This window comes from Bos indicus x Bos taurus, chromosome 12 (assembly GCF_003369695.1).
Source record: "Bos indicus x Bos taurus breed Angus x Brahman F1 hybrid chromosome 12, Bos_hybrid_MaternalHap_v2.0, whole genome shotgun sequence".
NCBI lineage: Eukaryota > Metazoa > Chordata > Mammalia > Artiodactyla > Bovidae > Bos > Bos indicus x Bos taurus.
Genome location: NC_040087.1, coordinates 19,320,071 through 19,332,896, shown reverse-complemented (window position 1 = coordinate 19,332,896; position 12,826 = coordinate 19,320,071). Strand labels below are relative to the sequence as shown.

Here is a 12,826-nt window from a genome sequence, read left to right as displayed (position 1 = left end):
ACTGACCCACAACAATAGCTAACATTTACTAATATACCATGCACTGTTCAAATACCTTTAATATATTAGCTCATTCACATCCTTAAAACAACTGGATGAAGTATTAGCATTAATCCTTTTACAAAAGATCAAATGGAGAAAAAAGTAACTCTTGTAGGGTCACAAACCTAGTAAATAACAGATGAACTCCAACCCAAGCAGTTTGGTTCCAGAGTTCATTCACTTAACCAGTGCACAAAAAGTACCATAGAGATGTAAGTCACATACTATGCAGCCATGATACTACTTGATGATGTCAAATTATTAAATTATTAAAATCCATTTCTCTTCTGATTGTACCTCAGTAACGCAAACCATGCTACCTTCTCCCATTTCCTTCCTTCTTAGTACTTGAGGCATTTTCACACTCGTCTAATTTTAACTCTCACAATGATGTATGTCTTTGTATACTCAAAACATTTATGATTCATCACAAGTTGTTTTACAATAAAAACTAGGAAAAGGTGTAACAATGCCCCAGATTTTTAACTGTTGGATTCTTTAGAGAATTCATAATAACTTGGGATCAGGAAAAAAGCAACCAGTTTTAAAATAATCTTAAAATGTAATCATTTAAGATCAAAGGGAGTCTTTTTTTTTAATCTTAACTAGCCTGGCAACAGGTGAAATAATTCTCTCAAGCAAATGAATAGTTAAAAGGTTTTTAAAGAAGGTATTTAATATTGACAGCTTATCATCTTTTACCGTCCTACCACAGTGCCCAGTTTTTTTGACATTGGATAGATCTGCCGAGGTCTTGTGCTTCTGTTTAGTAGTTTTAAGACTTTGAGGAGAGTTTCTTAATCTGAATCTCAGGTATCCTCTTGTGTAAAATAAAGATAATGCCTACTTCACAGAGCTGTTGTGGGCAATAAACATGATCATTCCGTAAAGCGTTTAGTTAGCACCATGGCAGCCCAGAGTAGTCAATACAATGTATCTAGTTGTTATTACTTTACCAATGCGTGGCACAATAGAAACCCATCTTTGCTAGATTAAGCTCCCTTACCAACCTTTGAAAAAAAAAATCCCACTAAGTGATCCCCAAAACTGCCCATAACCCATTCACCTTTCCAAACTCCGGCAGAATGCTTAAGAACGAGAAGACAGTGAGAGACTAGATTCAATCAAATGTTGCACAGCAAGGTAGAGAATGACCCGGCCTCCAGAATCTGACAGATGCGGGCGGACTCGTTCACGTGCTTGCTACCTGTGCTACCTTAGGGAAATTACTTAAACTCTTTGGGCCTTGGTTTCCTGGTCTGCAAACGGAAAATAATAACAGTACCTACCTCACAAAGTTGTTTTGAGGCTTAAGTGCGATAGCTCCCGTAAAGCGATGACTTACAGCAAGAGCTCTGCAAACAGGCGGGGCTGCTCTAAAGTACACGTGTATCCATACACACGCTCCCAGACACATTCCGTTGTTAGGAGTTTAGACCCTGGCAATAAGCTGTTTCTCTTTTCACCTAAGCTGTACCCCTGTTTGTTTTCGTCGAACAGTAGAATAAATGTCTACCGACTGATAATGTCACCTATGGACCCTCAGGCCCACAGTCCCCACGGCCCCTCCAGCCCCGCGGCTGAGCACAGGAGCTGCACGCACGCGCAGGAAAAGAGGTAGGACTACCGCGGCTGAGGAAGCGAAGGGAGATCGGCGAACACGCGAGGATTCTGCGCATGTTCAAGGCGAGCGGGTAGGAGTAGGAGTTTGCGCATGAGCAGAAGTGTCGGGAAAGCTAGCGTAGTGGGGGTTAGGAGGCGGTATTGACAGCTGTGGAAGTAGCCCGCGTTCCCGGCATGCCCCGGGGCGGCGGGGTTGGCTCTAACGAATTTGAATGAGGAGCCTCAGCGCTTTCGGCGCCATTTTCGAGTGATGCCTGATCTCATCAATCTAGCGGGAGAGACGGAGTAACCTGTCCGAGACTACAGCGCCTTTAAGACTCGGCCGAAAAATCACTAAAAAAATCCCAAAAATTTACTTAGAGCAAAGGGCACTTGGCGGAGCCTCGTCAGGGTTGGCGCAGCGGGTAAGAGCCTGTAGAAGTAGCAGAGCGGGACTCGGGAGGTGGCAGTGGTGGGACCGGCAGGCGGTGGGGGGTGCAGGGAGTGGGGCAGTGGGTCCCCTTCATTTTAATCGCAAAAAAAAAAGTGCAAGGAGATAGGGTTGGGGGGTAATTGGGTTGTCTGAGTGGGCGGCGGCGGGCGGGATGTGGCGGGAGCGCGGAGAGTCGCGGGCGTGGGGGGAGGGGAGCTGCAGTTTGAGCGGGACGCGGACGCGCTGCGGCTCAGCGGCCGCCGCCCAGCGGATCTGTCAGCGGGACCCCCCGCCCGGGGCCGGGGCCGCGGCGCGCTGGGGCTCGGCCAGCCGCGGCTCCTTGACAGGCGGAGGGGGACGGGCGCCCCCTCCCCCGCCGTGGGCGAACCCTCCCCCGCCGTGGGCGAACCGAGCCGTCTTTTATCGCAGTTTCCCCGGCCCGCGGCGGCCGTCTTCCCGTGACAAGAAACTTGAGGTCGGGGGAAAATTGAGGACCCGGCGTAGCGGGTGCCTCCGGTCCGACACGCGGACAGTCCTCCCCGCGGGACCCAGCCGTGTGTATTGTCGTCTCTGACGCCAAAGCGGGAGATGCCCTCGCGATGTGAGTCTGTCCACGCCGCCCTCCGGCTCCGCGCCCCTGGGTCCCGGCAGGGGTAGCACTGACCCGGGTCTGGCTTTTCCAATTTGGGCAAGATGGGGCGGGGGCAGGCTTTTGAGGTTTTAGCGGGCTCCTAGGAAAGATGCTGGACTTTCGCTTTTTGCTCGGGATTTTGGTCGTTTGCTCTCACGGTGTCGTCCTTTCTTGGGGGGGGGGGGGCGGGGGAGTGTTCTTGGGTGAGATGAAAGATGGGGCTTCGACCTTGCGATTTCCTTCTCCCAGCCGCACGTTTCTTAGAAGACTTTTTCCTTCTCCAGCCTTTGAAACATGTCGCAAGGGGAAAAAGGCAATCTTTGAAACTGTTGATGTTTTCCTCCCGAAAAGTCTTTCCCCGGAGAACTTAACGGTAATTTTGCAATCCCCACCTTTTCTTGGGAGCGCTCTTGACTTCGAGGCGGAGGGGAAAGGGCTGTTATTTGCCTTTCCCTTTAGTGATTTTTTCCTCCTCGTAGTTTCTACCAATTTTTGCTCGACTGCACTTGAATGATTTGAGCCAGTGACGGCTTTAACTTTAATACTTTATAGGTAGATAATGGCCTTTGTAAAATTCCTCATTAAAAATGTACTGGATCTTAAATCCTTTTCTGCGCTGAAGGCACCCTAGATTAACCCTTTGCTGGTGTGATGTATTGCGTATGGGGCGCGCGACTCTGGGTTGCGAATATGCAGGAGTTGATTTTTGCAGCAGCTATTCAATTGTTCGAAAAAGAGGAATAACGCTTTCAGTCACACACTTCTTAGGACTGCCTGCCTAAAGTTTACCTCCCCCACCCCGCCCCTGGAATTGATGTAACGATTGATTGAGTTCTTATTTCTGTGAAGATTGGGGGACCCGCCCTCACTTAGAATCTTTCCCCGAAGAGAATAGGAGAGCGCAATGTGATGTTTTTCAAATGGTGTCTAACGGAGCTCCCAAAACACCGAACTTGTTACCCCCTGATTGGCTGGAAGGAAGCGGGACTGGGGGGTTTGAATGTTGAACACTAGATTATAATTCTTGACTTTCCAAAAAATTACACTTTTAGAAAACCACGTAATGAAACGTTAAGACGAGGAATTCAAAAGCTGGTGTGTAGTATTTTTTTCGTCCATAAAGGATTTTCGAGTGATTTTTAAATGTATATTAAAAGTAAAACCTAGAGAAGACAATTTTCGCAAAATTGTAATTCTGCTGGCTGAGATTACAGGACTTTTATATATTTGCCCCTGTTCTCTATTGGTTAAAAACTGAGTTTGGGTGTTTTTTTTGTTCCTCTGACAGAAAATTTTCATCTTAAGCTACATGTATTTGTCAGATGCAGATTACGGAAGAATTGTTTCTTTTATTTCCATGAAAAGAAACTTTAATTTTCTTAATGTTAAGAACAAGCTTTTCCACATTTCCCACAGAAATTGAATACATTTTTTAAACGTTTCACAGATAATTTTAAATATATAGGTTTTGCTAATTTAGCCATTGCAATTGACTTAAAACCTTATTTACAAGAAATATATGTTGCTTAATTTAGGCAATACAACAGGTAAGTAGCACAGGTGCAGTGTGTATGATTTCATTCGTAAATTCATTATGAAGAAATGTATAGCATACAACACTGTGGATGTGTTGTATTTGATTTTCAGTTGATTTTTGTTTGATGTTGCTTGAGACAACCGTCAGTGTATTTCTACTTATTACAAAGCTTGTCATTCCGTTTAATTGTATCTTGATAAAAGGCGGGTGTGGTTTACAAAGAAAATCAGTTAACTCACTGATAAACAAGATAGCCATAGATGGGTTTTGAAATATTTTTTAATAGAAATTTATACTTTTTATGAATAGTAATTGAAATTTTGAAACTTAAAGAGTTTGTATTCTCACATTAGGTCAAATATACATTGTTAGAAAATATTCAGATGAAAAGATCCTAGGACTTTTTTTATAAGTCTGTGTAAATCTATAAATATAATTTATGTTAATAAGTGGAATAGCTGAATTTATAAATCATACTATTTTATATTGCCTTCAACACAGGGATTAGAACGACACAACCTATGTTCATTACTTTTTTTCAGAGCTGTTTATTTTGAATCATCTGTTGAAAATTTCATGAGATGCTAATTATCCTCTCTAAAATTTGCTTTAATGAAATTGTATGAAACTCTATTTCTATTTTTAATGTAATTTTACCTAAAATACCAGAGTCAGTAGGTTTTGCTGTTTTAGGTTTTGAGCTTTAATTTTCATTCAAATTGTTACGTGACTTGTAGAGTTTTGAGGGTGGGGTGGGGAAAGACTTTATAAATTCCGCCAGGCTGGTTAAATTTAACCATACTGTTTTGGTTTATGGGGTTTTTTGTTTGTTTTAGGAGGTGATAGGTGCGGGATTGTTACATTTAATACATCTTGAAAAGAAGTGAAGAGATTCCTTTATTGTAAATACTACACTGAAGCTTGAGAACACACTAGCACCTAAATAAAATCCACAGCATTCACAGTATTTTCCCATTTACGTGGTGCTAGTAAGAGGAAGATTTTGGTTTTAGGCTTGTGGGCATGTAGATAGTAGTTTCAACAGATGTATATTAAGTATATTAACTATATTTCTCTGCAAAAATGGACAGTTCTAATTTATTTTTTACTGTAAGGACTAGAAAAGTCTTACATTACCACAGGAAAACAATGGTGAGGAAAAGTGTTGATATGTCATTCAGCTCTTTTTAAAGCTATGTTTGCATGTTTTGGGGCAGAGGGAACTAGAGAAGGCAAGGTCTTCCTGGTAGCATTGATCTTCATTTGTTTGCCCTTCATTCTGTTTTATAAAAGTCCAGTTTTAGACTTTGTGTTAATGCTGATAAGTTGTCTTAGTTGTACATTTACAAAATGTAGCCTCAGGTGTTTGTGTAACACAGCTTTTTTCCTAATCAAATTAATAATCACTTTTAATGTTCATCTAGAGCTAAGGATGAAAATTTCAAAATAGCTTTCATATTCTGGAGCCCTTCTTTCATCATGCTTTGTATACTGCGTTTTTGTTTGTTTTTGGTTTTGTGGAGACATACATATTTTTATCTTTATGTAAAGCAATATGTAGTAACTGTTCAGAATGTCACAAAATAACTTCAATCAGAAATACTAGTCAGTTGATTTGGTTTACAAAAAGAAAAAGAATGCCCAGTGACTATATTAGATATTTCTTCTACATGATACATAAGCTTTCTCCAGTTAAAAATATCAGTATAAACTTACACACGATTTTGAAATTTTATTCTATAAAAAATTTGTCTACTCTAAAATACTGGCCTAAAATTGACTGTCCTTTTTTTTTCCTTTTGTTAAATGAAGCTTGAGTAATCGTCACTGATTTCTCTTTAACCCTTTTTTAGAAGAAACAGAGTATGTGTCTGATTATAACTAGAAAACACCATCTTAGAAAGAATTGTCAGAGTATTACTATACATGTAGTTTTACTTTGTTTTAATTCAGCAAACTTAGAAACACTATGTGCCAGGCAACAATTTTGGCATGTTGTTAAAATTCAGACTATGACTTTCTGAGATTTGGTAGCCTCAAATCCCTTAAGACCAAAGGAAATCAATAATAAACTACCACTTTTCTTTCAAATAAGTGTCAAAATGAGATTAAGCCACTTTTGCATTTTTTACAAGTGACAGTACTAGAACTTTAAAATCATTATTAATATTAACAGAAGTAAATCAGTTGTAGAGTATCACATTACTAATATGTGTTTATGGACTTTTCTTATTAATTGCATGAACAAATGACTCTAGAACCTTCCTAAGAACACTGCTTTCTGGTAGGGAAATGATTTTCTCTTGCCTTTTTTTTTCTTTGCCTGTTTTAAAGATACTTTAAAGCATCTTTCTTTTAGAAGGATAAGTTTAAAGTAGTAGAATTGATATTAAATAGATATGTGAATTTTAGTCAATATTTTTTATCAAATTCTGAGACATTAAATACACTTTTGTTTAATCCTGTCCCATTTCACTAAAGAGTCTTTGTACTGGAAAGACTTGCAGGTTCAAAGTGTAAAAAGCTGTGTTTTGTAATAGATTTGAATTTTACTATTTCAAGATTTTTTAACATCTTTTTTATCATAAACATTTGGTTTAATATTTGTCTTCTGTCTGAACCTCTTTGTACTTTATTATTTAGTATTTTTTCTTTCCCTGCTATTTAAAATCTTAACATTTGGCATGGAATACATATTGGCTTCTTCTATTATTCTGTGATTTTTAAAATTAAGATAGCTTCATTTTCTATATATTCATATATAGAAAACTGTATCTTTTGAGGAACACTATGTAGAAATTATTCTAGTATTTTTAAATGTCATGGTTTCAGGATTAGTGTTTGCAAGTTATATATGTGTGTTTTTTGTCATTAAACAATCAGATATTTGGCTTCAGAGGATTAAAGGATTGTTTTATTTTAAATAAAAGTGGAAAACTCAGTGTTGTGGTTCACATATATGTATTATAAGCCTTTAGTAATTAACTAATATTTTTATACAGTTGATCATCACTAAGTTATTAAGATTCAGGTAAAACAAATGAAAACACCCTTACATACATATAGTTACACCACCTCTACTTAGACACATTAAACAAAACAGTAGCTCAGCATTCATCTACTTATTACTTACAAATATTTTAATATGTCTTAAAAGTAAATGCTAAATTTTCTTCTGTTAGATTGTAACATCTTAAAACATTTGGAAATAGCAGTGTTATTATTCAGTCAGGCTTGACAAAAGACTAAAGTTAAAAATAGTGGTAATTTCTGTCATTAAAACATAATTTGGGAAGAAAAGTAGTTAAAATTTTGTCTCTATCACTTGAAAACTTTTTAAACTGTGTGGATTTTATGAGTTTAAGAAGCATAGACAAACTGTATTTCTATTTTCTTTATGGAGTCTTCTTGACCAGTCCCCTAACAACTACCTACATAAATACACACACTCATCTACACTGCTTTCAAAATGAATGCCCTAAAGAGAAATGAAAGCAGAAACATATTAATCTGATTTGTTTGAAGAGGCTTCGGATGATAAAGCATATCACAGGTGTTTCTAATCAAGATATTTCTATTTTTAAAACGTTATTGTCAAGTTAGGGTTTCTTTGAACATAGGCAAAATTGGGGTTGTTTTGAAGATCTTACCTCTGTGTTCAGGGATCAACTGTGAAACTGCAGGAGGCGGAAATCTGTTGAGTGTCTTCATGCTATAATACATGACATTTTTATTGCAGGTTTTGACCTTTAGGAGAGAGCCAGTTCTGGAGAACAAGCTAACTTCTTTGATTGAACATATAATGCATTGGAACATAATAGGAGATTAAGGTACACTAATGAATTTTAAAAGCATACAATTTTATATCCAATATAATTGAGCTAGACAGTTTGTAAAGCTAGAACTTTTTGCTAAGCTAAAATCAATAAAGATTTATTAATAGATAGAAATCATCCAGTGAAGTGGCCACAGTTGAGTTCTCTTGATTTATTAAAACTTCAGGTTTTTTTAATGTATATATAATTAATGTTCTTATCATTTGGTCTTTAGTCCAACTCCAAGTGAATTTACTTATTCTAAAAATGAATGTATATATATTTTTTCTTTTTTCTTCCTAAGGTTATTATGACATTGTTATATGTAAAAGACTTAAATAGTGGATTTTTCATATTATAAAATGGTAGATTTAAATCAGATGGAATTTGGTGCTTTGCTTTGCTCTTTGACAGGTATAGTAGTAGATGGAGCTGCAAAATCAGATAATGAGAATATTTTAAGAGATTTGAAGTATTCCAAGTACTGTCCTAACCAAAAGTGGCAATTTGGTTGAAACTGAAAAACCCACTTTCCTAAGCAGAAACTAGCCTCTTACTCATAGGACTCTGAGTAAAATACTTAAATTGTTCATATCAAAAGTTGCAAACGGTTTAAAAATAAACTGTAGGATTCCAAAACTTCCAGTGACTTGTTGTCTTTACCTCCAAAATACTTTATCACAGATAAAATGATTTATACTTTTCTAGCATGTTTATTTGCTTTGAAAGAAGATTTATTTTATAGTTTTAACTGAAATTTTCAGATACTTAGCTAATAAAATTTTGGCTGTCTTCTGAATTGTAGTCTGGTGTAGTGATAACTCATTGAACAGTATTACAGTGTATTCTTTGGTTAATTTTTGAGTAGTAAAGTATTACATGAAAAATTATTAGCCATAATGTTTTTTAAAATGCTATTTGCTAAATAAAGTGAGGTTTACTAAAAAAAAATTACACACTAATTTTTTTTTTAATTTTTTCACCTAAAAAATGCTTGCTTTATGTATTTAAGATACAGGAAATTACAAAGTAAGAAAAGTGTAATTTAGTCTTAAGAGTGAAGTGTATTTATCATATGGTCCTAGAACTGTTTTTATCTTTAAAAAGTGTTTTTTAAAAAATGTTTTAAGTATATTATCAGATGTGTGTTTTAAAATGTTTGAACATTGAGATACATATCAAAATAAAAAATCAGATATTTCTGTTTCATTTGATAATCCAGGAATGTGAATCTGTTAACAGTTATCTTTAAGTAAAATGTTAAAATTTGATAGAAATCAGTTTGATATAAAAGTGAAGTTCAGATATTGGTGTCATTGTACTGTAAAGTGGTTGCTTGAGATAAATACAAGATGCAGAAAGTCTTTATAACTTTACTTTGAGAATGTGAATTTTTAAAAAGCAGCTTAATTTGGATAGAATGAAAATGACTACAGTTTTTTCCCCTTTAACTTAACCAGTGTATTCTAGGTGAGAGAATATGAAAATGAAAAGTAAAAAATACAATTTCTGGGGAAGAGTGAAAAAATATAATTATCTAAGAGGGAAAAAAAATCCAAGTTCAGCTTATCACCTTCAATCAAGATATCTTTATACACAGCCTTAAAGGGGGGAAGAGAGACAGCTTTTGAGTTTATATTGTGAAAAAGATGTAAATCCACACAGTTATTCCTAATTTAGAGAATTTATGATTTGTGATCTCTGAAATTGTCAAAACTTACTGTTTGGATACAAGTATTCAGAATTAGAAAACTGTCCCATCTATATAGCTTATAAACTTCCAAATTTTTAGCTTAGTTAAGAATATCTAAAAGAATTGTGCAGATATTAACCGTTTTATTTGGTCAGTTCTTCAGAGTAAGAAACTTTAACATAATTAGTAGTGTGTGTTACTTTAGGAGACAGGTTAATAAGGGCTTTTACTGCTGTATGTGATTGGCTATCCCTTAACTACCCCTGAAAGGACATTTTGTAAGAATTTTGGCTGTTTTAAATTTACAAACCTGGTTATCTATCTAAACCTTAACATGTAGTTCTTTATAACAAGATAAGATGAAAAGGATTTATCCTGTTATATTTTTTCAGTGATTTGTCTTATTTGTGAAATATTTATATTTTTGGTTAAATGCATTTTCAGGATTAAATAACGTTTATTTTAAGGAAAATCCTTAGCTTTTCATAAAATACAGTTATACTGTCAGTGTTCTAGTTTTATTGAAAGAGTTATCCTTAGGGGAAAAGAATATTTGGATAAACTAGAATAGAGGCAATTTAACGTATATACATATGAAGGGACTTGAAATTATTCATTATTTGTTACTGATGTATAATGCTGGTATATAAGGATAACTTATATTTTAAAAAGTTTGTCAGCTGTAACCATTTTCTTTGAGGTCTACCATGTTGCCAAGGATTCATTAAAGAGTAGATAGAATTTCTTAATGAAAAAATTTTTAATGTTTATTTGAAGTAGTTTTTGTACATGTGTGTATGTTTTCTTTTTTGACTAGTAAATAGATCCTTAATCTGTTTATTTTCTTCATATAGACCTAATGTATCAGAATTGTATTTTCTGATGAGTATTTTCAAAAAGCACTGTTTAATTAATGTCTGGACTTAATTTTTTTTTAATAGCATTTTGAAGTAAAATTTCAGTTCTCAGCACCACAAACCACTTTTTATATTTCATTAACATATGTGATTTGGCTTAGTTTTACTTTCCTATTTTCATGGTTAGAGTCACTTGGAAGAGAAAAATGCAGCCTGATTCAAATGTAGTTACTAAGACTGATTGGGTAATAGTTTTTTTAATTTATTACTGTTTCTAAATGTCTTAATTTTTAAAAATTGTTAATATTGCTGTTATTCTTTTTTATTGAAAGCTTTCATACTAAACAAATATATTTAATAATTTTGTTATCCTGTGATCCTCAGAATTTTTTAAAATTAATTTTGTTATTAATATTGAGCTGCTGCTAAGTGGAAAAATTACTTTTTCTCTTTTGATAAAAATTAAGATTGAGGTTTTTAATAAAGTATCCAAATTGTAACTATTACTTTATCTTATACTTTTATTTTAATCTCACACCTAGCCTTCTTGACTAGCTATTTAAACTTACCAGCCCATTCTTGCATCTAAAAAATTTACAAATGTCCTAATTTTTCTGACTTAAGTATTTTTCAGAATCAGAAATACTTAAGATGTTAAAGAATAAAATTTTTTTTTAAATTTAAAATTATGAGTCCGTAAATAGAATCACATTTAAGTTTAAAGATAATTTGACAGAACAAATATTTCTGTTAGTCATCAATTGATATTATGTACTTACTAAGTTTTTAGCTTTGTATTACACATTCAAAGGTTAATTACATGTGGAAAGTTTTTTTAATAATTGGAGTTTTTGTAAAAGCTTCTGGGGTAAAATCTTACTTGCTAATAGTATCTGATGTCAAACATATGATGCTGATTAGATATGTGGAACCTGGGAGACTGGAGCTCTTTATAGGCATAATATAATTTCATCTCTTGATTAAAGTTTAGATACTTTCTTATATTCTAGAATAACGGGTAGGGGAGATATTCTTTATGAATTCACCCTGAAGCTTGTTCACACTCTTCTGAGAATTTTGATAATTGAGCAGTTAAATCTAAACTAGGAACTGAAGTGTCATTAAGGAAAAAAATTAATGATGTATGTAGATACATTACAGGTTCCCTTTCTAATCAAAACACCGATTTTGTCTTTAATTCTCTCTCCATCCCACTTTTTAAAGAAAAAATTGCTTCTTACTAATATTATCATGTAGTGATACAGGCAGACCTGCTAGATAGGTTGAGCTGAACCAGTTTTTCCTTCTGTGTGCTAAGTTGCATGTGCTTTTCTCAGCTTGCTGCTTCAGTAGCAGCAACAGTGAATAAGTATCACCAACAGCCCTTGTTCTTGCTCTTCACAGTTTGGAGCAGGGACTGGGAGATTGCTGCTGCTTGTCAGCTGTTGTACAGAATAGCATCAATATGTAATAATGGTGGCCAATGGAGCCTGCACCCACCAGCTTTTACAGACGATGTGGGAAGGGCCCAACTATCAGTGAAACCCATATATAGTAAAATGAATACATTCTTTGACAAAAAGGTATTTTCTTCCCAAAACAACTTAAATAGAACAGTTAGAGGCTTATAGTTCTCAAGACATTGTATTTTACTATTTACTCTGGTTTTATTTTATTTTATTTTATTCAGTTATTTACATGTGTTTGAATGGAAAACTGTCTTGATTCTGAAAGTATTTATGGTATGTTTCATGCTTTTCACTTTTAAGCTGGTAAGCTAGAATAAATTATTAATGGTTGTTGATAACCCAAGTTAGGTAATACACTGAGGAAAGAAAAGTTGACTGTGGTGTCATAGGAGTGTTTATTTCACTTTGGGACCATATTCTAAGCCCATAATGCCTATATTTTATAGCCCAGTCTAAACAAGGCCAATTTTTTTTTTATTTCACTGTAACTAAAAAGAACAACAAACTGTACTGCTTGGGCATTGTGTATACAGACAAGGTGGGCTACAGGTGGAAGCCCATAAATCTTTACTTTTTTGTATTAGTAAAATAATGTCTTATATCTGAAATTAGTATTTGGGAAGTTAAGATAATTCTCAATCTTTTGGAAATAAGACTGTAATTTCAAGTAGTATAGAAGAGTTGTTTTTACTTTTAATTATTTGAATTTGCAAATGTACATAATCTAAATGCTGTGTATATATTTTT

General features: G+C 35.0%; 1 protein-coding gene and 1 long non-coding RNA gene across 9 annotated transcripts in view; one reads left to right on the top strand and one right to left on the bottom strand.

The window, feature by feature from the left end:
* Positions 1-12,826, bottom strand: part of KCNRG (potassium channel regulator) — a 105,164-nt gene that overhangs the window by 38,601 nt on the left and 53,737 nt on the right. Inside the window, exon 1 of one of the 8 annotated variants that reach the window (XR_003513731.1) lies at positions 1,332-1,679. The exons of the other annotated variants lie outside the window; for them this stretch is intronic. The gene's annotated coding sequence lies outside the window, so the exon portion shown is untranslated. Of the gene's footprint in view, positions 1-1,331; positions 1,680-12,826 lie in introns of those variants that run through there. 8 annotated transcript variants of the gene reach the window in all.
* The window catches only part of LOC113902258, a 28,960-nt gene continuing 18,026 nt past the window's right edge, over positions 1,893-12,826 (top strand). The window contains exons 1-2 of the long non-coding RNA XR_003513733.1: positions 1,893-2,069; positions 7,985-8,075. This is a non-coding gene — a long non-coding RNA (uncharacterized LOC113902258). The remainder of the gene's footprint in view (positions 2,070-7,984; positions 8,076-12,826) is intronic.